Source organism: Falco peregrinus, chromosome 9 (assembly GCF_023634155.1).
Source record: "Falco peregrinus isolate bFalPer1 chromosome 9, bFalPer1.pri, whole genome shotgun sequence".
In the NCBI taxonomy this organism is placed as follows: Eukaryota; Metazoa; Chordata; class Aves; order Falconiformes; family Falconidae; genus Falco; species Falco peregrinus.
The window spans coordinates 1,448,646-1,475,726 of NC_073729.1; the positions used below are offsets into that span (position 1 = coordinate 1,448,646).

General features: G+C 43.6%; 1 protein-coding gene across 3 annotated transcripts in view; it reads left to right on the forward strand.

Moving 5' to 3' along the window:
• OSBPL5 (oxysterol binding protein like 5) overlaps window positions 1-27,081 on the forward strand; it is a 181,990-nt gene that overhangs the window by 23,855 nt on the left and 131,054 nt on the right. The window contains exon 1 of one of the 3 annotated variants that reach the window (XM_055814116.1): window positions 14,851-15,105. The exons of 1 other annotated variant lie outside the window; for it this stretch is intronic. The gene's annotated coding sequence lies outside the window, so the exon portion shown is untranslated. Of the gene's footprint in view, window positions 1-14,850; window positions 15,106-15,489; window positions 15,692-27,081 lie in introns of those variants that run through there. One more of the 3 variants, XM_055814117.1, reaches the window with a different exon arrangement.

The window sequence follows — 27,081 nt, forward strand, 5'->3', positions numbered from 1 at the left end:
AATATACCAGAGAGATCATTGGTGGAGCACAGTGTGATGAAAGGTAAGCTTGTTTGAGATGGAGTGTGCACATAGGAATTTCAGATGTTTCTACTTGTCTGACTGGCAGTAAATTTGCACAGTATCACCGAAGTCTGGGGTTGTACATGCACGAGTGCTCAACGTGGTGTCTTTCTCAGCTAAGCTCCAGGCTATTCAGTGAGTTAATGCTCTGCCTAGCACAGCCTGTTCGTCTTTCCAGCATGTTCCCCGGAGAGTGAATGAAGAGGTATCTTTCCCCCTGTGTTTGGGGGAACCTTTGTGTGCTCTGTGCTCTAGTACTGGGGTTGCATGGGAGTGGGAATTGCGGTCCAGCTCTTTACGCTGCTTCTGCCGCAGTGAAATGCAAGTGTTGTGCCCTCACGTCACACCACAGCTGCATCTAAAACTTGCCCTCAAGCAAAGATGAGATTGCTCTGGCTAACAATAAAATATTTTAATATAAACTTCCACCTTCATCTTTACTGCTCTTACAGGGAGGATCTAGCTGTTCAAGTGTGACTTCTTTCCCCCCCAGTTAGCAATCTCAGGAAATCAAAATACATTGGGAGAAGTGAAAGCTTGCAGATTTGTGGCCATCTGGGACTCATCTCCTGCCCAGTCTCCAGAGATCGCACTTTTCAGGGTGCTGCGTACAGGCAGCTGCACTGTACTTGGGTAGCGTTTCTTGTGTGCTCACTATTTTTTGAGAACTACCTTCCAAATATCTCACTTGACTCCTACACGTAGGCAAAAGCTGCAGAAAAAATAAGATTGGCTCAGTCTATTTTTGTCCCGGAAGGTGTCACTGAAGAGCTAGGAAAGGTGCAGGTTTAGTAATAGTCTTAACTGGGGTCTTAACTGCTGCCTGGTGAAGTGGAGCCTGGGGAGGGTTAACGTAGCCAGAGATCCCTGTGGCTACCTGGTTCTGAAGATCTGAAGATTTTTGCATCAGAGAATGAATACTCACATTTGAAATGCTGTGCTATTCATCAGCTAAGTCATCTTACGGGCTGTAACAAAATGATTCTTGGTAGGTGGTGGGAAGAGGTTCACGAGCTTGGAAGTCCTTTTTTATAGCACAGCTTTGAAGGAATAGTTTTCCTTCTTGCTCTTCATTTCATACCTGTTGTGTTAACATTACATTATAAAGTATAAATGCTTTTTTGCAGCCTTTTTTTGCAAAGTTTAGGTCTTTAGGCTTATTCTTATGGATGGGAGGAAGAGCTGGGACTTTGATTGCTTTGCTATGACTTATGCATTATTGATAGATGCAGAACTAGCACGGAGTTGTCAGTGATGTAAGAGGCCTCAAGGAGCTTGCAATGTGAATTCAACCAAGAACAACAATTTACACATGGCAAGGTGAATGTCCTCTCCATTTGGAAAAAGTAGTTTGAGTTACTGTTTTAATAGTCTTTTCTCGAATTTTAACTGTCTTATAAATTTGATCTGATATATGAAGCAGGGGCATTTAGGGTACCTGCCTCCATGATGCATGTTGCAAAGAAATTCGTCATTGATGTAGCCAGAGTAGAAAACCTTCTCAAAAGGATATTAAATAGCCTGACTTAAGCCAGTCTCTGAACTACTGAAGACCAGGCTGTGATCTGATGTGAGGGTAAGATTATCCTTACACCAGCCTACTAAAGGTTGTTATTTCCGTCCCCAGAAACATCTGCTACTGTCTGAGGCAGGATAATGGACTAGATTATTGCATCCATGTTGCTATTCCTGTGTTTTAAAAAGAGTAATTGGAGGGTCTTTAATAAAAAATGTAGGGGGGGGGGGGGGGGGAAGATGTTTAGTTGATATGTCAAGCTATATAGCTGGTACATACCTAGCCAGCTCTCTGTTCTTCAGGGTACTGACGCTGCAGATCTTGTCCCTTTCTCTTAATATCCAATAGCATGCCCTCAGCCAAGTTTGTTTATCTTGCCTACAGTTTTAATGTACATTATTAAACTGTAATTTAATTTGTAATATACACCACAGCTTTTTGACAGTTTGTTGGCTTTCTGAGATGCAGAACAAAGGACTCTTAAGTTTTTCTCTGACTGACAGAGCTACACCAGGTTCGTTGCTCCGAAGGACTTCCAAGGTCTGAATGAAGGAATATAAAAAGAAGTCCAAAATTCGCTAGAACGTGTGCTGCCTTACTTGATAAAAGCCACTTGAAATTTCATTTAAGTGAAAATTCAAATCATTTTCCTAACCTCCTCAGCACTGGTTGAATCATACAATGCTGCAAGTACATTTAATGGCAGAAATAGCATAAACTCCTGGGAATGTATAAGAAAACCTGCTACTGTTGTTTCAATAAACAGAAAACAAGCTGAAAAAAACCCACTTAAAAAAATGTAGTAGAGTCTACACAGTGACATTCTAGTGGAAAGGTATGTGGTCATACTGAGGCATTGCAGCAGAGGAGAGCGGCAGGTCTCAGTGCTGGAATTTTGCCATTTAATCCTTCCTCTGGCAGATTAGCATGGATATTACATAGCCTGTGTGCATTGTTACCCACAGAAGTAAAACCTACAAGAGTTTGTTCACCTGTACTCCCCACTTTATTTATCCATTTTTTATGTCAGCCACTAATCTGCTAAGGATTTCAGCCTTTAGCTCAGGGTTAGCAGAATGGCATTGTGAGTGGATAACATCTGTTTCAGCTTTCATCCATCTAGAACACAAGCATTAATCACTAGAAATGGAGTGTGAAATGGAAAGAAGAGTTAAATGCACATTTGATTCTGAACGCTTTCAGAGAAAATGTCTTTTGGGATCTGACCAGAGGGAGAGCTTTGCTGCGCCATAGCTAGGGTTGCCAGCGCAGCTTGCATGAAAAGCTGGTCGTATTATCTGACAGAAATTCTGCTTCTTTCAGTTTGTTTTAAAGACACAATAAAACCTTGTCCTGTCTATTTAAAAAAAAATGTTAAAAAACAATTAACCCCAGAACAGTGCATCTGTTCAGTTCAATTTGGTTGTGGTTGTCAGTGTGGAGAAAATAAAGCTTCTCTTTCCAGGCTTTCTGTGCCCCAGTCGCTGTCTCCAGCCCTGAGCCACTGCAGCCCCGTGCTGCAAGTGAGTAGCTGTGGCCAGGCTTTCCTGGAGCAGGGGGGCCAAGGGAATATATCAAGGACTAGGAACAATCTTTGACCAAGACACAATGGGCTGGCTTAACAGGCCGTTTCCATACAGAGTTTCTAGATTTTCACAGATCTTGGCAAGATGTGGTAGGGAACTATGCTGATTTTTTTTTTTACTGGTCTGGCATGCCTCATGGTATCTGGACTCTTAATTTTTAAGTCACTTTAAGAACAATCACCAGCCCTGCCTTCATGGGAGCAATTAGGCATAAGATACCATGACTGCTTAATTTTCTCTCCAAATTCATTTGCTATTGTACATTTAAATCTTTTTTAGTGAAATTCATCTATCTCTAGTTTGCCATTCATCTCTCTCTAGTTGGCCCTTCCATCACACTTTCTCCTTTTGTCTCGTTAAGATTTGCCTTCCTAGCTAGAAATATGAGTCTCAAAAAGCAGCACTGTTGGGGGGAATGTATAGTCGGTAAATCAGTGTTTGTGTGGTGCGAGTCAAACAGCTACTGCAGAGGGCTGTCCTGTTTCTTCAAGGAGGTTTGTTATGGGACAGAAGATTTCCTGTAAGCATGTTTTTGTAGAGTTAAGACCCACACTTTGGATGGTTAGTAGGGCTTGTGGCTGACTGTGTGTACTTCTCTGATAGTTGCATGGGGAATTTTTTACAGCACAATGGGCTGAATTTGCTCTGCTTTGTGACAGGTATCCTCTCTGCATTGGAGAACATGTTGGGTGTTGTGCTGGCTTTGGAAAGCTGGAGGTGGAAGACAGCTTATATTCAGACCTAGCTGGTGATATGTGTTTTGTATGTATGCCCTTTTGTAGAGGTGATTTCCAGCTTTGCTTCTTACATTGTGAGATGCTCAGAAAACTGGCAGTTTATTATTATTCTCTGAAGCCTTCAGAGAAGGCTTCTCACAGAATTCCTCCAAAACCATGGAGTATAATTCATCCAGAGCAGTCAATACTACCTACTTCTGTCATTTTAAAACCTCTTTTTTCATCAAGAGACAGTTAATATAGTTCATCAAGGTGTGATTTCTGCACAGTGCAATGAATTCAGCAGATTACCCGTCCCTGTTTCCTTTATCACTCCTACCCCTTGAGATAAACTGTTCTCAGCATCTACAACTCTAGAAGTCTCTGAAGAAAGTCATTGCGGCTCATTAAAAACACCATGACAACTCTTGCCCACCCATCAGGTCAGTGGAAGTGCCCTGTTTTCCAGAGCCTAAGAGAGGTGTCTCTCTAGGAACAAGAGGGAACCATGTTAACAAGTATTACTTCTCTAGCTTTTGAAAGCTGAGCCCACCTCTAACCTCTTCCAGAAGAATTACTTCATTTGGTGTCCTCCCCCTGACTTCCTTGCCAGAAGTCTTTCACTGTAGGTAGACTTAAATATATTAGTCTTACGCATCCCAGCAGCCAAACTACTGTATTCTTCAAGCTCTGTTTTCTGGGAAGTGTTTCTGCAGTCCCACATCCTTTGGTCCTTTGATTTCCTTTGGTGCTATGTTGAGAAGTGAAATAGTTAATATTTACTGGCATTACAGTTACAACACTTGTCAGCTGAGTTGGCATCCGTTCAAGTGAAGGCGAATATCAGGCAGCAGGGCAATCAGTTCAGTCTCTCTTCAGACTTGGCTTGTCAATGTGGGATAGCTATAGCAGAAAAGGAAAGGGAGAGACTTTGAACCTCTGTAATTAAACCAGTAGTTCCCAGGAGGACACTTCGTGTCTAAAATCAAGACCTGCCCTTTTTACTTCATGTTGCTGCATGAATTCTTGAAGCTATCCTGACAAAATAGAGTCTTCACCTAAAATCAGAACGTCTACTCTGGTCTAACGTGAACCATTTAATTAGACCAGTATAATAACCAGGAAAAAAATGTCTGCATAGACAAGCTCACAGGTATCTATTTATATTCACTTTGTCTCTTCCCATTTTAACAGAACTGAATTTCCTTTTACAAGTGAGCTGAGAGTGTGCCAAGCAACAGCCAGACGTTGAAATCCTTTGTGTTTTCTGGAGCTGATGCCATTTACTTGTGCTGTCAGTAAGAACCGAGTCTCTTCCCTCCGCAGAGAGCACTCCCCTACCTTTCCAGCCCCAGCATTCCTCCACTAAGCATAGTGCTCCCATACCAAGACAGCTTTTCTTTCTGTTTAAAAAAAAACAACAACCAACCAACCAAAAAAACCCAAAAAAGGAGAGAGAGGAGATGGGAAGAGAAATTACTGCCAGTTCTTGGCCTTATACTTTTAGGATTATGTTATTTAGGGTGTATCTTACTGGCCTTCTTATAAAAGAAGCATAGAAAGACCTTTATTAGGTTGGTTTTTTTAGGAAGGCAATAGCCTAAACGCAGAAATGGAGACAACATTTCTGACTGATTTGTCTCTTTGGTTTTGGAAGATAATATCTTCTGTTCTAAAAACTCATTGGTACTTTTAGAAACTCCTTGGGTTTTTTAAGGGAAAATCTAATGAATCCACAAGAAAACAATAGAGAAGAACAAGTCAGTGATGTGTTTATCTCTACAAGTGATGGAAATACTGAACTGAAATAAAAATATTGTTGTTTATATCAGAATAGCAGTAACTGCAGTTCTAGACATGGTAGGTAAAACATTCACTTATGTCAAGAATGTTAAATGTAAGTAAACAAAGTCTTTGACACAGGCTCTATCCTGCAGATGAACAACTGTGAGTAGGTTAAAGTTTTGCACAGAGAAATTCAATAGCAGAGGCCAGAACTGGGACCCGGTCTGATGAGGCTGTTGTTTTCCTCACCAGACCCTCCTTTCTTTCCTTTGGGCTCTATGCTTTGTACCAGCTCACAGAATAGTCTCTTTGAAACTATTTAGTATTCATCACAGATGATAGCCTCGTAATTTTGTGAAAAGTAACATCTGTTCAGGGAGAAATAGTGTGTACATGTATAAGCAGGTTTCTAAGACATGTATTTGAGAGAAGAAGAGAAAACAGTTTTGCTCAAATAGAGCTAAAACTTGCCCGCCTATTCAAAATAATCCAGTGACACAACCTCAGAGCAACCTTCTCAGGCAAAGAAAAAGAATACATACTGATCTCCAAGCCCCAGCTGACATCAAATGGTATTTCTTGATTGCAGATCTAATCCGTTATGTTTTTGCTGCCTGATGAAAAGAACTTCCTGCCACTGGCAAGTGGAATTTTTGAAAACCAATCTATATGCTAGACTACACTCTGGCTTTAACTAGCAGAGCCTTATATCTGTGCTGCTGCTGATACAGGCCCCCCTATAAGCTTTCTGATTGAGTCCAGAACTATGGAGTTTCATCTGGTTTCACTAGAAAGTTTGACAGAGTTGTGAGGAGCACAGTTTTGCTGCAGAACCATCTCAGTTGGCTGAGATGCTTGGCACAGGTCTGATGAAAATAGGCTGAATTTTAAGGTTTTAATATGACCCCACACCCATGAAGCTTCGTTTGGATTCTGCTCTGCTTTAAAAAACTCTTTTGCCCAGGGTTATTTAAGGTACTTTCGGAAAGTGATACAAATTTAGCTCTCCATATCCAAATGCAATTATTTGTGTCCCCCAGAGATCAGCTACAGAGAATATTTTATTCTGCTCTTTATTCTACTCTCCTTTGTGCCCAAGGATCTGATGGGAAGCAGGACAAGGATTAATTGCATGTCATAGAGTCCCAGGGGGTTTCCTGTTCTGGGTAGCAAGAAATCATTGATGGTCTTGAACTCTGGTTTCATTCAAATATGCATCATCAGCATTACTCCTCTAATCCTGTGGTCATGCAAATATAAATACAAGTAATAACACTTTAAACTAATGCATTTCATATATTTGTATATTTATTACAATTTCTCAGTAGCAATTTGTGTTCAAAACTATGGTATGTTTTTCACTGACTACCTTTTTTAAAAAAGGCATCTGTTCTTAGAATTTGGTCTTATTTTTAATCCCTGTGTCTTTGCCATGACAGTTCAAAGCGAACGGCTGCTACATTTAACATGGTTTGTCTTCAAAACAGTAGCATGAAACCACCACATGACAGTGTCTGATTGAAGAAAGCAGCCTTTGGCCCCGCTGGAAGGCTTGCACCCAGTGGAGGCGTGGGTGGCATATGAGGCTGAGGGTTCTGCTTGCCGTGGTGCCCCATGCAGGCTAGCTGCCCCATTTGTGGCACAGCCGTCCCCCACTAGGTGTGAAATGGGGAGGAGTAGCCTAACCCTCACTGCCAGATAGTCATTGAGGGAGCGTAAGGTAGAAGGGCTAAGCAATGTGCTCCAGGGCTTGTACAAACCTAGGGAGCTATTATCAGTCAGTAGGTAAAGTGATATGTTATCCTAAAAACCTGTCTCTGCATTCCACAGTATTTTTTTCCACCAATATCTCTTTCCTCAGTCAGCAGCCTGCTCATATCTCAGATGTGTCACTCTTTTTCTTTTTTTTGAGACACATCAGCAATGTAGTTTTGAGGTAAATTTCCAGTTCATCTTTATTTACTGCTCTTTGATTCATAACCAGAGCAGTCTCATGCACCTGGGTTCCCTTTCAGTGAAACTACATGGGAAGATGTACTTACTCTAAGAGCACATCCTAATTCACTGTAGCTGCTGATGGATGCTGATTTGATGGGTCCAAACGAACGCTAGTCTAAAACCATCTCTCTGAATTCAAATACTGTAGATGTTGCATCCTCACTAACAGTTTGTTCACCCTACGGATGTGCTCCTGCTTGGTGGTGTAGGATTAGCACGAGAAAGCCACACACTGACAGCAAGCCTGATTTAACTGTTCATGGGGATCAGGAGACAGTGGCAGTGGATCAAGTTCGTCAGGGCTGAAAACACCCAGGATATTAATAATTCTATTTGCAAAATGATGGAGCAAATGCCTACAGTTTGCTGTGGTCACCATCATAATTCCCAGGGTATTATTCCACTATTTCAAGATTGAAATAGTAGCTAAATCCAGCCATCCTCTGTGAGACCTTGTGTGGACTTCAATAGCACAGATCTAAATCCAGGTCCTCTGTGGTATAAAAGAGATGGATGTTTTGCTCTGGAACAAACCTTTGTGTGTTGCCCATTGAGGCTGTAAGTCAGAGCATGGTCTTTGATAGTGTTTTATCTGTTCTGGGGAAACATTTCTTTTCTTCTAGGCTTCACTTTTGTGTTTTACTTCTACAGTTGTAATTTGCAACAGGAACACTGGACAGATCTCCTTGTTTGAAGCAAAAGGACAAAATACTGGCATCCCTCTGTGCAGAGAAACCAGTTAGACAGCTGGCCTTCAGCAGTAGCAGAAAATGTTATTGTACTTTCTCTTCCTGATCTCCTTCAAGCCCTTGTGGCAACTGCAGGTGTCCTGTTCATAGGAGGCATCAGCAGTAACAAAGAATCCTTAAAATGAATTGCAACAGTCAAGGAGACTTATTTTTGCTTGATCATGGATGAAGACAGAAGATGGATTTCAGAGAGCAGAGCAAGAAAGAAGCTGTGAGAGGTTCCGTAATTTATCAGAAATGAGCTGGCTGCAAGAGTGAGTCAAGAGTTGGGCAAAATAAAAGGGGTCAAGTACGAAAACAAACACATCCTGTAATGTTTGGAAGCAGCTGCAAGCTTGGAAATATGATACAGTGTTATTACAAAGCTGCTAATAGATCAGATTTGTGACTCTCTGGCCTGACTTCCAGATCAATAGCATACACTGAGTATCAGGAACTAGATTCAATCATTTGTCAGTCAAAATGCCCCTCTCTGGAGAGGATGATGTTATGAACAAAGCAGAACTAAGCTGTAACTTTCTGTCTGCCCAGATCCAGATCTATCTCCGGACAGAGTATCAATCAGTCAATAAATAGATACCTGTAGAGAGATTGGTACTGGCTTATATGAAGATCTATCTGTCTATATAAGTCTGATAATCAAATCTTTTAAAGACATGTTTATGTTTCTTCCCATTGTAATATTTCCTGTAAGAGAACAGCACTCGGTCCAGGCAGATTAAAATTGTTGTCATCTGTTCAAAAGTTTATCTGGGGCAGGATGAAAAATAAAATAAAAAAACCCTGGCTGTTTATGAAGTTTGACTTCATATGGACATTTCCCATTAGCTGTTGAGGAAATCATGTCAGCTACACATCCTGATGTGGATGTTGCAAACTTATCCAGCCATGCAAAAAGTTCATTTACATATATATTTCTAGGCATGTATGCATATATTTACACATACATATAAGTTTTCATTTTATCCTTCAAGGCTAACAGCTAACTTGCTTTGCAATGAGCTTGAAATGTGATCAAGAACAAGGGCTGTTGGAATGTTTTTGAATAGCGAATGGGTTTAATGTCATGTCTTATCAAAGGTTTTGAAATCTAGCCCAGATTTCACTGGACAGTTTGTCAGATCCTGGATATCTCGGCTGCTTTCCAGCCTGCTGCTAGCTGCAGGAGGAACCTGGCTCACCAGATCAGGTCAGCGTGTTGGGCTTCCCTCTGAGAGGAGATTTGCAGTTAGTTACTAGCCAGGCCTGCAGGAACAAACCAATAGCAACCGAACTGATCTAGTTTTCACACCAAAGCCATAATTGCAGCATTTGGCTTAATTTGCTATGTTAGACATTGAGAGGAGAATAAAATAGGTTCATGGTGCTTGATGTGAACAGCCTTCAGATAAGCCATAAGAAATTAGGACCTTGGGTAGTCACAACTCAACTTGATTTGACTCCAATTTTAGCAAGACCAAGGTGTATGGAAGAACAGTCCTACCTCCCAGCACAGACCTTAATCTAGGACTCCTGCACGTGAGCCCCCTTGAGAGAGAAGGTTTTTTTAGCGCGGGTGCAGGGTAGGAAAAGTGAGATCTGCCCAAGAAGTCTTGTTTAATACGAGATACCTAAGATCACAATTGACCTCTCTGGAATGAGGTCTGGGTAGCAGTAGTTGAAATGACACTGTTTAGACTCCTGAAAAACAGCCTTGGGGTTAAGGCTGTAGAAAGCAGGGCACCATCCAAGCATATGACAGGTCATACAGAGAAAACAAAGCAGGTAAGAACATCTGTGATCTTTTTTCTTGTTACCGGCAGGTCTTCAAAATTGCCTCCTGAAGTCTCTACTACAACCTATTGCTGGAGATTCCTTCCTGAAAGCTCAAACCCTTTTTTACAGGACCATCACAGCCGTGAGTGCCTAGTGAGCCCTTTGGAGGCTTAGCCCACTGGGTGAAATTCCTAGCCAGACTTATTTGCTTTGTAACCCAAAGCCCAGATGTGGACATTTGAAAATCTTCTGACCACAGTGTGTGGATAAAGAAAGACCTTCAGATTGTTTACTTACTCCATCTTCTTTAGTACTGCTCTAGGCAGGGAGCACGGTGCTGCAATGGCCAACATCCATCATTCACAGAAATGTCTCCTAAGCTGCACTCAAGGAAGTCCATAAGGACTATTGCAGGGAGAAAACAAGACAGCAGAAAAGGAGATGAAATACAAAGCAGCAGGATCTAAACAAGATCTTAGAATTATGTTATCTACCCATCTCAGCAGCAGACAGGCAAGAAGGAAGGAGCTGGCCTGTGTTAGTGGATGGTGAATATATTAGCTAGGAGGTAAGTTCTTGCTAGCAAAACATGCAGGAAAAATTACCTCTTCTAACAGAGGAAAAAAAGACTCAGCCAGAAACATTATCTCAGCAGGGAACACACACTAACGTTCAGGAGCTGCTAAAGTAAACAGAAGCACAGTCTGCAGTATCAAAACACAGTGATGTTGTGCTCCTCTTGATGCTTGCCCACGGCCAGATGTAAAGTCTTCATGCTGCTGCTTCTATGCTCTGCAATGTGCTGTGAAACTTGATGCAAAGCCCATACTCCCTCTGAATCTGTTACTCAGCGTGCAGCCCCCTGTGTAGAGTCCCAACTTTCAGCAGTCATCAGTTGCTGAAAATTTTCCTTCACCTTTTGCCACAAGAGTACCTCAATCTCCAGTGGCTCCCAGGGAGATATTTGTGTTTTTTCTAACTTCCCCAGAGACCCATTCTAGCAAACTTGCAATTAGGAACCTGGTTTAGCAGCAGCTCTGTTTTTCAAAATGTAAAATGAGCAAACATGTTTAGCTGTGGACTTAATTTTCCAGAGCTCTAAACAGACGAACTACCATTTCTTAACAAGAAACTCCTGCTCTATCCAGCTATGGTATTAAAAACTTTTTGCTAAGGAACTTTGCAGTGGAAAATGCATGCGGGTAAAAGTGATCTTTTTCTTATCATTAATCGTGTACAGTTGTGTTGAAGCTTATGGATAATGATAAAGACCTGTGTTCAGTAACTTCTTTTTTAACTAATTTGTTTTAAAGCTTCCCGCTTCTTGTCTTGCTATGTGTCCATGAGCTTAAGGGCAAGTGAGCTTCTTGAAATGCTAACAACCTAAGAATCGTTCATATGATGTCTGATTAATGTGGTTATGGTTGTAGAGACATTGTACTAATTATGACAATATGAATATGATTGTTCCTCTCAATTTCTATTTTAATAGAGGCCAATAAATATATCTGATGGCTTTTATGGTATTTAATAACCTTTACAGTCATAAATGGGGGCTTGTAGAACTATTGTAGATATGTCGTGAGATACAGGGAAGCATAAAATGCAAGTCTTCTGGACAATGCAGAATGAGCATATATTTGCATTTCACATAGGTGGGATCTGATCTCTGTTGCGGGGAAGAAGAACTCAGCAGTTAGCAAAAGGTGAAGGACTCAAAAAGGAAGATGCAGGGGAAAGTTTCAGTTATTTGTTAGAGCAAAAAGCAGGCTGCTGACCTGAAAGAACTGAGTGATCTGTCTGTTGCTGCAGCTCATCTCCCCATCTGCCTTTATCATAATTTTTAAACAGCACTTACACTGTGTTGTTGCACATCTGCTAGGGTTGTCATAAAAAGATGTTAGATACTGTTTTTAAGTTCCCTGACTATTAAGTTCTCTGGGTTGCATTATTGGATTGTAAGGACTGGAGCAACACAACTGAATCACTTTGACTTCAGCCTCCCAACACTACAATTACAGGATATTGTGCTTTGCTGTTTTTGTTACCCTTGCTTATGATAGAGTTCACAGCAGTTTACAAGCCCTCTTAGGACAGAGTTATATTGCTGTGGTGAGAAAGGTAAGTGTTGCGAACGCTGGCAAATGCCCAAAGAAAATATCACAGCTGCAGACCTAAAAGGAAGGCTGCTTTCTTGCAAAGGAGAATTGAAGCCAGAAGGGACCTCAGCCCTAACTGCTAGGTACATCCGTCAGAGAGCTTTTATCAAAGGGATGTGTCATATCTGGGGGTCACTGATGAATTAGCTTGAGAGCTCAGGTGGTGTTAGGACGGAAGCTGGTGCACACAGCACACCTCACCCCAAATGCAGAAGCTGGGTCATGAGCTTTGTACTGCACAGCCTACCCCGTTGGGTAGGTACATCCACATAAAGTGCAGGCGGCACAGGCAAGGAAATCGTAACCAGCAGAGCCTGAGCACCCATGTTGTCTTCTGAATGGCTGTTAACAGAACAGACACTAGAGGGCTGTGGACAATAGTCCTTACAAATATTAGTGTTTGCATGGTTCGGTTTCCCCACTTTCTGTAGCAGATTTGTAAGAGGGAGAACGGGTCCAGGTCCTGTCTTTGACAGGCAGGGTAGTAATGGATGTTGCTCTTCTTGTCTAAGTCAGTGTCAGAGGACCATCTGGTGCAAGGTCTGAAGCCACAGCAAATCCAGTTTCGGGGCTCCCTGAACCATGTCAGAAATGCCATGGCTACATGATGCAAAGCATCATTCTGATATAAATTTTCCCAAAATACTGACAGTTTAACTGGTAAGCCTTTCGCTCTGTGTATCCACACATGTCACTAATGCCACATGCACTGCCTTAGAGCACATCGGAAAACAAAGTATTCTTTACAAGGATCTCTAACTGTTTTGACAGAAAGTTTTTGAATGCGCAGTTTTTTAGTCAAATGAGCTCTGTGTGGCAGTGAACAGATGAAATATTAATAATCACAGAATGATTGCCTGAGAAGAAAATAATCTAGTGGAAAACTTCAGTCAAAACACTTTTAAAAGGATTTTAAAAACTTTTAAAACAGAAATCCTTGGGAAATGGACTCTGAGTCCCACTGTGATTTCTGCAGGGATGTTAGACACCCTATCTCTGTACCAAAGTAGCCGAGGAGCCCCTTCTGTTGTTATGGCTGGACAAAGCCAATCTAGATGCAGGTAGCAGGATCAATGTCAAGCCCATGGTTTCAAAAAAAAAAGCCATTTGGACCAGGCAAGGTGTTGGCAAACTACCAGCTGCATTTGAGTGAGCCAACCCTAAAAGCAGGCAGCGTGAAGGGAGCGTGAGGTACAGAGAGGAGCGTGGTATGGCTGAGACCAAACAGGGCAGGAGGCAGCAGGGAGAGGCAGTATGAGCCAGGTAAGCTGCTTCAGCCTCCGACAGGACGGCTCTGCATGGCGATGCCCTGAGCCAGGGTGACGAGAAGCCTTGGCTCACGCTCGTTCTGGCATCTTCGTGCAGTGCCCTGCACCATGGCACAGTACAGGCTTGCCCTCAGGGTAAAATTTTGGGGACGGTTAAGTCAAAATCCCAATTGACTTGAAGGCAGCTGGAATCATGGCAACTCTCCATGCCTTGCAGTTGGATGGCAGAAATCACTACAAATACAGGTGAATTTAATAATTACCTGCCTATGCAGGTAAGTAATTCAAGGGCTTATTTAATGGGCAGAGAAGGGCCATAGTGCCTCTTGAGTAGCAGGAATAGCTTAGGCTGTGGGATCTCTTCATAATTTAGTTTATAATCTGTTTATAGCCCTGTTTTGTACTAGAACTTCTAGGAAAGAGCGAAAATAGATGGTGAATTTTCTCTCCAGTACCACGCTGTACTCCTAGCTAGGTGTAGTGCCTATTGTTCCATGTCCTACTGAGCTGACTAGGAGAAAATCAGCTACCTCTACTAGCTAGTATTAGGTACGTGGACTTAAGTGATGCAGGGTGTAGCCATGTTGTCCGTGGATGGGCTGTAGTTGGCTGGAGGTAGTGAAAGAAAGTGTGTCGGGGTCCACACTGAGCTTGCAGCTTTAGTTGAATTCAGGATTTTTCTCTTACATCTGGGAAACCTCTTTAATTAATGAGTTATTGCTTTTTAGAGTTGGAAGCTGGCTTCCTGGGTAGCATGAGGAACATCAGAGCTGGTGGGTCTTTGTCTTGGTTTAGAGGCTGCACACCCTGCAGTGAAAAAGGATCTAGCCTTTTCTGTGAAGGGTGGGGTAGCAGAGCACTTCAGGCAGCTGGTTAAACGCTTCTGGGTTCTGAGCTGCGTGCTGTGTTTAGCACCAAGGGCTCAGCTGCACACGGGTGATTCAGACTTGGTGATGGAAGTCAGACACACATGTTGGTCATGTTATCTCCTGTCATATGACTGTAGTTTCATAAAGTGTGGGTGCCTTTTAATGCTGCCGCTCCGAGTCTGGGTGGACTTTTGGCATTACCTTTTCCCTGGGCAATGGCGGAGGCGTGAAGCCCTGTTTGGCTTCCTGTTCTTGGTCCAGCATCAACCCGTGGGACCCGCGGGGTGGAGGGAGAGGAAGCATCAGTTAAACGTGTGTGGCTGGGCCGTTTTCTGTGTCTGATGTTCTACCAGATACTGTGCTGCCTGTAGAGTCCTGCCTCCCCCGAGGGGCAGGCAGGCTGCGGCCAGGGATGCGGTGATTGGACTGTCCTCTCGTCTGGAGGAGCTGAGGGGTCCCTGCTTGCCGTGGGATGGATTTTTCGCTCTGGATGCACAGGCGAAGCTGCGAGCGTGCCCGGCTGCGTGTCAGGGCTGTATATTGCATGGGCGCCTTTGAGTCACGGCGGCGGCGGCTTATGGCTGGATGCTGAGACAAAGTGCTCCTGCAGCTGGAGGGCTTCAGCGCGGCGATTTCCCCAGGTTGACTTTCATTGCCTTGCACACGGCGTCAGCGAACCCCAAGGATGGCTAGTTGCTTGCTTGGGGTGGGGGGTGGGGGTGTCTGCATAATTTTTTGGGGCGTTTGGCTTTTTTGCTTTATTTACTCTTGTCTCGGCTTCAGCCTCTCCCTGTGTCGAGAAGAGGGAAAGAAGGAAACTCCAGGGGGAAAATAAACCAAACCGAGCCGGGCTCCAGCCGGGTCGGCGGGGTGAGAGGGGGGCGCTCCTGCGGGCCCCTGCAGCCGAGTACCGCGCCCGCTCCGCGCCGATCCCGCCCGGATTTTGCACGTTTCCTTTCTTTTTTTCCTCCCCCCCCCCCCCGCCTTCTATTTTTCCCTCTATTCCCCGCTCCCTTCCCTCCCTCCCCGGCGCGGTTGGATCAGTCTTTTGGTATTTCCTGCCGCCGCCGCCTCCCCCGCGCAGCTGCCCGGCCGCTCCCGCCGCTCCGCGCTTCCCGTGCGGCGGCTCCGCGGGGCCCACGCTGCCCCGGCTATGCGGGCGGCGCGGCGGCGGCGGGGCGCGCCGTGCTGAAGGCGGCGCCGCGGGGGCTTGGTCGCCCCGAGCAGGTAAGCCACGCCGGGCGCCCCCTCCTCCAGCCGCCGGGTCGGCGGTCTCGGAGCCCTTCAGCCCCAGAAGCCGCTTCTTCCCCCGCGCCATCCTCTCCAAAATACCTTCTAAAACCAAAGACGTGTGTCCGTACTCGCCCCCGCCCCCCCCCCCCCCCCCCCCATCCGTTCTTCCCGCAAAGCCAGCCCTTCTTCTCGCCCCCCCGCGCAGTCCGGCTGCCGATTTTTAAGCATAACGTTGCGCCCCCAGATTCATCTTAGGAGAAGAGTGATTCCAGTTTGGAGGCTGAGCGTTGGCAGCACTGGGAAGGCAACCCCGCGGCCCCTGCCCGTGCTTTGTGCCCGGTTTGCGGGTAGCGAGGCAGCTTTGCCGTTTCTGTGGGTGCCTGTTGCAGTTTGGGGTTTGCGGTGGGAGCTGTGGGATGCCCCCCCGTCCCCCTGGCACCCCTGCGTGCCAGGGCTTGGCCGGCTGGTGGGGGGGGGGCTGCAGGCTGTCAAGGTGACATCATTTCTTTACACGTGTGGACGTACCTGGTCGGTGGAACCCATTTTTAATGTACTTCAAGGACGGTGAGGAAATAGTAAGGAGACTGCACTGATGCTGTCTACGTGTAAGTGAGGATAGTAATTGTCTTTCCTATAGGCACTTGTACAGATACTATACTGGAGACCATTTGCATTGTGAGCCAACTTGGGTAGACCTGAGTTTGGAAATGCTTTTAGCTTGCAATAAGTGAAGCGAGGCAGCGTTCCTGGAGAGATGAATATATACGCGTATACAACTGTCCGCTGGATCAGAAACCATGTTTTCTGAGTGCTATGCAAACCTGAAGTGCTGTAGTGTGAAACAATTGTTTAACTTAAGTGGGGAGGAAACTTCTTGAAGCTGTGTAGTCACCTGCTCAACTTCATCCAGCTGCAGCAGTATCTTTGTTGTCAAAATATTCCCTCCCTCTCTTTGCACTGATGCACAAAATAATAGTATTCAGCAACATCTGTACAACAGAGAGCAGCCGCTGCATTGGATGTGTCCCTAGCTGCCACCTTCCCTCCCTGGCAGCAAGTTTCCAAAGAGGTGTGAGTGGGGAGGGAGGGAGAGAAGCCTGAAGTCACACTCAGCAGCATCTTCCCCTCTGTGCATGGTAAGTTTTCTTCCAGGAGTGCAGAACGGGTGTTCTCCACAGGGCAGCTCATGATGGGATGGTAGGTGGCCCTCAGAGTGTGCTTGCTCCAGCCTGGCGAGGAGAGTGATGGATGAGCTGGGCCAAAAAGGTGTGAGGGCTGTGAGGGAGTCTGGTCCAGCGTCAGGGGTTACTTTGTGCCACTGTTGATCGAGGTGGCAACAATTCAGCCGTTCAAGGGGAAAAATGCAGGCCTTGGTCCTGCCTGCAGCCTGGTTTAGTCTGAAGAGGACAATGTGAACCTAAGGAACGATTTAATCATGGTGCGACATGAATGTAACTGAAAGGTGGATTTACTGCTGTAATCATTTCACGGTACTTAATTTAATTTTCATGTGCTTTATCGCTAGACTGATTCATCAGGTCAGTGGGAGGGAGGCTTGTACAGTGCAGGTGGTTCAGTTTCCATTGCTGGGTTAGGTATTTAGCAAGGTGCTTTCTTGACTACAGCAGGGAAGAAATGGCTCTGTGTCCAACATGGTGCTGCGGTTTGCAATCTGGGATTTCTTTAGGGAAAGGCCATTCCTGTGGTCTGTAATGGGCAGTGTTTGAAGTCAGTGTGCTGTGTTTAGGGCAAAACTCAGACTCAACATAATTCATCTTGTGTTCATACATCATAAACGTGTTAGTGAATCTGATGTGAATTGGGTTAGAGTCACTTCATGTCCAAGGGACCTGTTACCTGCTGGAGGCAGCTCTGAGACTGTTGGTGTTGCCAGTGGCAAAGGTCTTTTAGGGCTGGATCAGGGGCTTAAGAGGCAAAAATGAGACGGCCTAGAACTGTGTCAGTAGGATCCTGCAGCTTCTGAGCTATGGAGCCCAGACGTCCCTCTGGAACTGCACAGAGTTGTGCTATTTGATCTCGTCTCTTATTTGGGGAAAAAGCTGCATTTAGTGTTTCTTCTCCTGACCTCCCTGCCTTTTGAGCGTTAATAGCAGTGTTTTCTCAGCCAGAAATGCTGCTCCTTACGCCTCCGCTCCTCAATGTGCGATGTCTCTGGCAGCACATTGTAGGTGTTTGTGCATGCCTGCTATGGTTACTAAGGTAAAGGAAACACAAGCAGCAGCTCAGGGAATGGGAACAGACAAAAAAATCCTCAAAAAATATGGGCATATCCCTTGTTCTCTAGTCTCAGATAATTTTGTGTTGTGTTTGTAGAGCTGCAGTTCAACTTGTGCCATTATTTTCTTTATATTCCTTTTGGACTGAAGGATTTATAGAAATGTAAATCAAACTCTCGATTGAAAAGGCTCTTTTCTCCTCCTTGGTTCTAGGTGTACACCTGGGCTTGCTTTTTGAAATTTGTCACTGAGGTCTGTGCTATGGGCTAGTATCAATAACCTTATGCTGGCAGCCTTCTTGATAATAGTTTTTGAGTTTTTATATGTGTTTTGTTAAACTGCAAGCCAAGCTGTGATTTTTTTGGTGATCAGCTGTACGGTTGTGTGAATTTGGGTGTTCTGGCAGGCCAGTTACCTTAGGCATGATTATAGTATCAGTGTAAAATTAACCAACTAAAGGCAAAAGAGAAATACACACATCCTCAATAAACTGGGCCATGTGTAGCTATCCTTGGGGGGGTGGGGGGAGCCTCAACATCGAGTCTGCCTGCTTCATCCTATCTAATCTTTTAGTGAATCAATCAATGTGAAATTGTACCCCCAAGGAATAATGTAATAGCTGTTTTGTGTGTAATCCCAAAATGGTACTACTGTAGTAGAGTCCTGAAGGGTGTGCTGTCTAAATTGATCAGCAGAGGCTAAATGAAAGCAGACTTGCTGCTTATCTGTAAGATGCAGAGGAGAGGCATTAAGTGATGAAATGTCTAGTTCTGTGTTGAGTGGAAAGCTTGAACGTAAACTTGGTCTTTCTGCATCCCAGCACTTCAAGCGCAAAAGCAGTATCCTGCTAGTGCTCCTTCAGTTTTCTCACTGCAAAAACATGAGATTGTGCTAAAAGGCACTTTAACTTCCATGCTGATGTAGTTTGCTCCAGACAAATGTTTGCATTCTGTTGCCTCTTCCCACCTTCAGTGCTGCAGAAAGTTTGGCTTTTGTTAGTTTTGTTGTTTGATGCTGCTTAAGAGTGCAAAGCCTACACTAACATTGCACTATTCAATTGCTTTGTTCTTTTCTCAGATTATAATGACAGGGAATTCTGTCCTCACAGCAAACAATTGCCATGTCCCAGTGAGGAGGCGCAGGGAACTCTACTGTATTGCATGGTGTCGGTAACTGTTACTCACTGTGGGTAATCCTGGCACAATGAAAAGAACAACTTAATTTAAAAAAAAACTTTTCTTTTTGCCTTTTTTTTTCTTTGGTTTTTTTTGGCATGCATCAGGAGAGAATCACTTTTATGTACTAGTAGGAGGTGACCAAGGATTTTTGACACTTTATCAAACACTGTACTGTTGGCTCAGGGAGCTGCTGCTGGCTCTTCTGTAAAATCCCTGGAAGCTGAATGTGAAATAACCACTGGATTAATGCTGGGCAGAGGGGGAGTGGGGGGATTATTCTGGTAACCTTCTGGAATGGATACAAATAGATGAAATTTCCATGTTATAAGATGAATCTTTCAGCCTTTTGCTGTGTTGCTTTGAAAAGAACTTCGTGCAATGCTGCAAGCTTGACAGTTGCTGATACAGTGAATAATTTTTTTCCCCTTACCTTACTAAGGAAAGAAATCTATGTTTGCAGGTCATTTAATGACCTTTTCTTTCATATGTAGATCAAAGACAGTTCAGGTCTGAGCAATATATATATTTTTTTTCCTATAAAGTTGTAAATCCTTACCTGGATTACGAAGGCTTTCTGTGAACACTGAATGCACTATACAAATTGCAACACTAGTGGGCAAGGCAGTAATTTAAGCTGCCTTCCATGGACCATAGACTCTGTTATTGTCAATCTAGAGCAGGACACAAGTATGTAAGGCATGAAATACACTGTCTTTGTATTTTTGAGTTTGGTTTAAAATAGATTTTCTTCTTTCTGTTTTAACATCTGTTAATTTGGCCCAACCTCCTTGTCTTGCTCTGCCTTTGTAACAGGGGAGATGTAATTTGATAAGAATAGAGAGAAATGGATTTTTTTTGTTTTGTTTTGTTTTAATTCAGGTTCAGTGGATGCAAACCAGGCCCCATATTTTTTTGGCTGATGATCCACCCAGGCTTTGTTGCCTGAAATCAAACTGCTGTTTGCTTTTCCCAAATTTCTCTCTGGACTCCAGGTCATGGGGGGCACATTGACATACTCATTTATTCGTACATGTATGCATTACAGTCGACTTGGGGAGGTCTAGTTGTGGACAGGGCTGGAGGCTGTGTAAACCAAGCCCAGACTATCAGGCATCTAAACTAATTTTTCCAAGCTGGTATTCAAGTTCTGGCTTGTGGAAACTCGGTATAGGTACTGAAAGCATTCTTTTCCAAGAGGGTGAAGTGTGCTGAGAAGCTGGGAGGATCCCCTAGCCATTAGCGTATGTGAGAAGTGTGGTGTAGGGTCTCCTGTTCCTGAGTGCCCCAAGAAGGTACGTGGCCAGGGTGTGTTAGCATCAGCTTCCCATGCCTTTTTCATCTTCTGTCTGCTTGGATTATATGTTCTATGGTGTCAAGGTCTATCTTTTGTGGTAGGTTCACAGAATATCTAGTACAATGTGGCCTTGGCTTCTGCTGGGCCTTTCTGTGATTATAAGTAATCCCATTGTGTAAGCAAGATACTGAGTAACTTCTCTAAATTATCTGAGAAAGTGGGTGCAACAGTGCCAGTTTTATTCTCTCCTCTGAACAGGTGCATCCTCGTGAGGAGATAAAAGGTAGGTAGGGACCAAGTGAGAAACATTGAGCAACAACCAACTGTGATTCAGAAGCAATTTAACCACAATAATTCCTACAGTGCTAAAGATTCCTTTTCCCAGAAATGCATAATATGCTGCGCTCTGCTGTAAAGCTGTTGTCAGCTGACATCATTGTGTTAATATAAGCCTTGCTGTTATCCACAAGATACACAGTTAGAGAGCAGTTCTATGCTGGCTGCTAATTTTTGCTAATGTTCTCCCGATTGTTGAACAACAATATAATAAAGATATTTCCTGGTTAGTATTTTATTCCTGATGTCTGGTGTGCTCACATTGTGTTAAAAATAATGCTTCTACTATCAGTTCAAATATTACCAAACCAGTGTTTGATTTATTTATAAGAACATAGAATGACCATTTATGAAGAGCCTGCATTGGATACTTCTTGTAGATGCTTTGGTTTCGGTTTTTTTGTTGTGGTTTTTTTTTTTTTTCCCCTCTGAGTAGCATTGTAGAAATTAATTGCTTTAAAACAGACTGAACTTCTAGGGAAGATCGGTGTTTAAGATTTTCACATCCTTCCGTGGCACAGATGTGAGTAGGCATGGAATCCACGTCTGCACTTTGTCCTCACAAATGAAATTACTTTGCCTGCAATGAGATTGCTCTAAACAGGGACTTGTGTGAGTCAGTGTTTGCTGAAATGAATCTTCTAAGCTTTTACCACTTAGACCGTATATTTATTAGAAGATATGTAAATGTACATGGCTTCTTACCTGATTTCCTCTTGGCCTCCTGTTTTGTGTTTGATATCCTGACCCTCTTGAAGTCTGTGTGTTTTCCTGTCGATTTCATGGCGACCAAGTGCTTTTTATCGCCTGTCTCTTTCAGAGAAATCACATTAATAATACATCGCTAGCCTGCGAGAACTTCTCCTGAAAGCACACAAAGGCAATCATTTGCCTTGTTATTCTGTAAAATGCAAATTCTTTCCTCATGCAAAAAAAGAAACTTTGTTGAGGTGAATGAAGTGAACAGGGAATTGGTGTTCAAGTACTGTCTCCCCAATGCGAAAGGAACATTGTGCTATCATTGAGATTCTCCTGTTTTTTCTTGGAGATGTGGTATTGAATTTGGAAATAGAATTTGAACAATTTTCAGCTGAACATCTCACTTTTATGCTTGCTGAATAGATACAAACCCTTATTGTTTAAGGGCTAGATTCACTTTTAACTGTATAGAGTTTTATAAAGGTAAGATAATAGCTCTGAAAAAGTAAGACTTTTTTTTCTAGACACTATGTAATTTACCATAATTATATTAAGTGCTAAATTGAAAGAGGCTTTTCTAGTTAATATGAGGATAATGAGTAGTTGTGCATTATTAGCATAGCCACAATGAGGGAAGAAAGAAGAGATTTAAGTTTTGCTTCAGAGAGAAAGTAGTCTGCCTGAGTGTGGTCCTTAATAATTTATTTTCCCCTCTCTATTGCTGACTCCCAAGTTTTGCTAGAATAGCTTTCTGCCCTTTGTACCTCAGGGACGTAGCAGATATTTGAAAGGAAACAGTAGGCGCTCCAAATGAAAATGTCTGTGGGAATCGAGTGAAGGAGCAGATTGCACCTTGAAGCCGAGCCTGGAGCTCCATAAGCAGGGGAACTGCATGGGAAGTGCTATTGCAGGAGTCAGCTCTGAAAGCACTGGGCTGTAGCATGGCTCTCCAGAGGCTGCTGCTCCCTCCACGCTTCGCCCACGCTGCAGAGCAAGGTGTAGGTTGCTGCTGTGTTGTGCTTGTGGCAAGCTGGAGCAGCTCGGGCTGGCCGGGCTGCAGGCCGCTTCCCTCCTCTTTGAGGCCCTGAGCAAGTCATGAGGTGCACGGAGTTGTGTATCGGCTGAAAACTCACCAGCTCTTTGTTTTGGCATGTTTGGTGCAAATGAGAATGGCATCTTTATGCTTTTAATGTGGAGCTGCTGTAAGCACGCTCTCGCTCTCCGTGTGCATAAAAGTGATTTATTTGGGACAGGATTTCACTGGGTTTTCAGAAGTCAAAGCTGTCAAGGGGAAACCAGAGCATTTCCTTGGTTTTTCACCTCTGTACTTTGGGGTCCGAGACACCACTTCTCTGCAGAAGTCATCCACTGGCTTCTCTTGCTGTCGTGCTAGGGCTGCTGCCAAGCTGATCCCCAGGGGCTTGTCCCGTACAAACATTTGTCTTCTGGGAATTACACTTGAGCCGTTCTCTTACCTCTTAAAGTGTATCAGAGTGTGTGTGATTGTACTTGACACTTGTGGTCTGGGCTGGATGTGAACCTCTGGGGAAAGGCAGTGTGTGAATTACTTAATCTCTTGAGTGTTCCAGTCCCCTACCTAAAAAGCATTAAGCAATACGGGGCTTTTTGCTTGATTTTATAGAGGGTCTGTGTCAGCCTTACTTGAACTTCAGAAAGCTGAGTATTTTGAAATTTTTAAAAGTTCATAACCTTGTTCCAGATTTCTATTGCAATATGGGAAACTTACACCATTGTAAGCGGTGTGTGCTTCTCAGTGGGTCAGAAATATTCCCAATAAATGTTCTGTTTTCTTGTCTTCCCTCTCTCCTTCCATCCCCCCGTTAATTTGGTATTTCTGGATTCAGACAGGTTGAGGCAATGAAAGTAGGATGATTTTGTGGTTAAGGCCTTTGGCTTTGTATCCAGGAGACCGATGTTGGTTCCTGCTGCCATCGCAGGCCTTGTGTAGCTGTGGGGAGATGGCTCACACCCCTGCACCTCTGTCTGCATTGGGAAAATAATGAGCAGAAAGTAAGTTCTGGGGTTGCGTTTTTATTTATTTTCTTGTGTTGCTGGCCTACAAGACTGTTATGAGGGTAGGGAGAGGGTCTGATCTCTTCTCTGTGTCATTTGGCCTTGTCTGCCTGTCCTGTCTCAGCCAGAGCATGCCTACGTACTCTCTGAATAAAGCTAGTGGGAAACCTTCACGCCCCTATCTTTTTTTTTTTTTTTTTTTTTCACTGCCACTTTTCTGTCCTGCCCTTTGCTTTCATTTAACGTCAAAATTAAATGGTGAGTTAAATAGTGTAGCTCTTAATAATGTCTTGAAAATGAGCTGAGCTGCATACATAGATGGTGCCCGTAGGAAGCCTGGAATGGTACTGTAGTATGTTTAATATGCAGTCCTGCTGTGCTCTAAGCTGTTGGCTCAGTGAGTCCATCCTAGATGAGCCATAGATGAGACGCCCAGTACTGTAAATACCTGTACTGTTTAGTTTTGAGTACCAGAAAATGAAACAGCATACGAAATAATAAAAAAAGTTTTATTTTACTGAAGTCAGTAAAACAATTTTTTCTTCAGGCTAATTTGGAAATGGACCTTAGAAGAATTACGTGGGGATTAAATGCAGTGTTTAGGTGCTAGAAAAGTTTTAACAATCAACGCAAGCTGCCCATTGTGGGCTGCCCTGCTGTCTGCTTGTAGTGCAGTGATGTGCAGCACTCGGGCAGCCTAGAGAAAAGGCTCTGCAGCACTTGGCGTGGTGATCTTGTAAGGTGCTTATGTGGTGAGTAAGTGGGCTCAGGCAGGAAGGCTGGAGTCTGCTTTTTTGAACAGTTCAGGGTTTTTTTGCATCCTGGATTTTTAAAGGCAAAAGTATCAGTCGTGTTGATCTTACTTGACTTCGCATCTGCAAGCCACAGGATTTTAGCCTGGGGTTCTTACCTCATGTCTAGTGATTTCTGGTTAAATTCAGCATATATCTTAGGCATGCAGTGCATTTTGATTTTTGTTGGTGATTCTTTTGTGTTCTTCAGCAATGTGTGGAAAGGGTAATTATCTTTACAATAAAAGATGTGTACTTTCCCTCTAATCTGGCTTTTTTTTAGCTTCATTTTTTTCCAGCTTTCTGACATCTTTTCCCTGTAATTGCAGTCTATGATCAGATGATCCTTTAAGTATCTTTGTTTGGTTAAGTAGGTTGAACACCTTAAATCTCACATTGCAGTTGATTTAAGACCTGGAGACAGTGTTGTGGTTTTTTTGCTGGGTCCTTTCCAATTTTTCATTATACAGTATTTCAGGTAAAGGTAAAGATTGCATGTGTTATGCCAGCAGTGATTTTGCAGCTGCCACATGCAGAAGTAAGGCTCTATGCTGGCTCTTGCTGGCTTTGGTTCACACACACCTCCCCCTTGCCCCCCTTGTTAATGCTTCCAGGAACTGAGCAAGCCCTGTTCACCCATGGTGTTGCACTTGACATCCAGGCTCTGTTGGTTATCTGTAATTCTTTGTAAACCAGAGCCATTTTGGAAAACTAAGGTATGTGTCTGGAAAGAGAGGAGGGGGTGTTTTGGTCTGGTATGTATCAACACAAGGTTATTTATCACACATTGTGCTCTCTGCACTCTTAATAATCTGCAGATGTTTTGCCAGTAATAAAAAGGTCAAGGAAAAAAGTTGCTTCCTACAAATCATGGCATTTGATTGTTCTTATTATTAAACAGACCATGGTTTCCTTGCAACGAAATTTCAGCGATCCACAGCTTTGTTAAAGGTGAATTATCGGCTGGTACAAATACATGGGAATAAAAGATAGAGCAGCTTTCCCAGCCATCCTTTGTATGCCACTGGTCCCTGTTCCAGTGACTTGTCCTTTTGTGAAGTAGGGTATAGGGAAGATGAAAGAAAAAATGTGCCTTGAACATTGAATACAATAGCGAAAAGAAATGATGGGAAGTCGATACTTGGAAAATTAAACATTAAGTTGATTTAAAAGGCTTCTAGAGTCATCTCTCTGCTCTCAGGCTCACAAGATCTTATATATGCTTATTTTTTAGCAGTGGTTTTCCATGTTACCTATTAAGAATCCTCTGTTACTTCCCAAGTATAGTAATTCACTGAAATACAACATTACATCTTATTTTTTTCTTTGCTTCCAAACTTACTGATTTTTGTCTCTGAGATGCCTCAGTTTGAGATGGCAATGCTGTTTTTCCTGTAACCCCAAATGGCCCTTACTGATACAGAAGTCATACTGTTGGAGGCAAGGCTGTGGCATAAATATAGCAGTAGTGGTTGGGCAGCGGATGAGCGTCGGCAGTCAAGTTGGAGGTTCTGTAACACCAGCCACGACCGGGAGCTTGGGTAGGTCTGCAGGAGCTCAAAGGGAAAGGTGCTGGCTTCTTGCAGGGTTACTATTTGTGGGGGCAGCAAGCACTTGTGGCAGGCTGATGGGTTTTAGTGCTGTGAATTAGGCTAGTTTGTTATTTTGTACAAAGAGGTAGCACAGCTGGTGTATTTTTGTTAAAGGAAATGAACAAAAGTGTCTTCCAGGGAGTGCTGGCTTGTTTCTCTTGTAACTGGGCATTTGCTGCTATCCCTCCTGAAAGCATCTCTGTAGACATCTGAGAATGCATGCCTAGGGAGCTGAATTATAACAATTATATAGCTACAGTGGGCAGAGGAACTGTGTGTTGCAGTTCTTACTACCAAACCACCCTCAAAATGAATTTGAATGTAAATGCTTTCAAAAAAGGGAGTATTGAAAGGTCTGGATTGGGGGAAACAGCATGTATAGTCTCTGGCTGAGCCAGGTTTTTTAGCATCCTACAATGTCATTACATGAACGTCCAGTGGGCAGAAGGTGCATATTTAGCTGCCCAAGGATTCAATATTGCTATTAATTGGCTCTGGAAACAAGCCAGGTCCACCTGAAATGGATTTATTTCAAAAAGTGCTATTTTGCCATTTAAATTACTTCAGCCAGTGTCCTCTTGGGCAGCTCAGTAGGTTTTACTTTTATAGAGAGCATTGTATGTGTTGGGACTCTGCATGTATTGGTCTTGGCAATGGCTGTTGCGTAGTAAAATGCTGAAATGTGCTGGAGCTGGAGTGAGCTGCTGGCTCTGCAAGGATTGAAGGAGGATTCCCAGCTTCCTGCCATCCCAAGGGATATGGGAAGTCACATTCATGCCTGCTTTTCTAGCCTTTTGTATTTAAATGTTTTAAAAGCTTATTGTGCTTACGCAGTTCAACACAAGGTGTTTCTATACTTCCTTTCTGCCAAACACATTGCTCTTCAGCAAATGCGTGCAGGGTACCTAAACAGACTTCTTGGAAAACACCTAAGGATTTACATTTAGCACACGAAGTACAAAAACCTTAAGCTTTAAAGTTAAAGTGTCTCTTTCCTGGGTTGACTTACATCTGGAGGTCATTCTGTCCTCTCCAAGGCCATTTCTACTATAAGCAATTTCCCTTGTGAAAGCATCCAGCGCTGCTCTGTTTGGGTTTGCGTGCTGGTCCTCCTGCTTTCTGGCGTATGCCTGTCGCAAAATGCAGTCATTTCTACTCCTGAAGTCTTTATTTAGCCAGCAGTGTCTTGAGGCAGGCTGAAGGAGAAAGGTGGCAACTTTGAA